The sequence below is a fragment of the Brachyistius frenatus genome, unplaced genomic scaffold (assembly GCF_029030835.1).
Source record: "Brachyistius frenatus isolate BFR_SWC_R1_liver_20210118 unplaced genomic scaffold, ASM2903083v1 Contig_116, whole genome shotgun sequence".
NCBI lineage: Eukaryota > Metazoa > Chordata > Actinopteri > Embiotocidae > Brachyistius > Brachyistius frenatus.
The window spans coordinates 775001-775484 of NW_027210715.1; the positions used below are offsets into that span (position 1 = coordinate 775001).

At 41.7% G+C, this 484-nt stretch overlaps 1 protein-coding gene across 8 annotated transcripts in view; it reads left to right on the plus strand.

Annotated features, from left to right (window-relative positions):
* ppp6r2a (protein phosphatase 6, regulatory subunit 2a) overlaps positions 1-246 on the plus strand; it is a 15306-nt gene extending 15060 nt beyond the window's left edge. For 3 of the 8 annotated variants that reach the window (XM_069713150.1, XM_069713154.1, XM_069713151.1), the window contains exon 23: positions 1-244. This exon is cut by the window's left edge and continues 135 nt beyond it. The gene's annotated coding sequence lies outside the window, so the exon portion shown is untranslated. The other 5 variants (XM_069713152.1, XM_069713155.1, XM_069713157.1 and 2 more) reach the window with 5 other exon arrangements.
* The last annotated feature ends 238 nt before the right edge of the window (positions 247-484 follow it).

Consider the following 484-nt stretch of genomic DNA (forward strand, 5'->3'; position numbering starts at 1 on the left):
GCACAGCAAGGAATCGATTTTGATGAGTTAGTGAGAAAAACACCGAATAACGGCGTCCTGGATCGACCCTTGTTTTTTTTTTTACCAGCAGCTGATTAGTGATGCATTACTTAACGCAAGAAGATGGCAGGAATGAGTGAGATTAGACAGGACGTAACAAACGGGTGAAAACACGCAGAGACTCGTCATGGTAACGAGATCATTAATCTTCCAGGATGTTGAAGCTCTTAGAGAGCGAAGCAGCGAGCGGACGGTTCGTCCACAGATCAACGCTTCGCTCTGGTCTTAGACCAGTAAATACTTCAAATAAAAATAACTGAACGTAGTTGGATTTAAATGTATAAATTCAAATAGCATATTATTCCCTTCATGAATTTCTGCGTATAGTTGTTACTTTTCTCTATTAATCCGTTTGAGAGTCTTAAACATAAGGGTGTGTGTGTGTGTGTGTGTGCGTGCGTGTGTGTGTGTGTGTGTGTGCGTG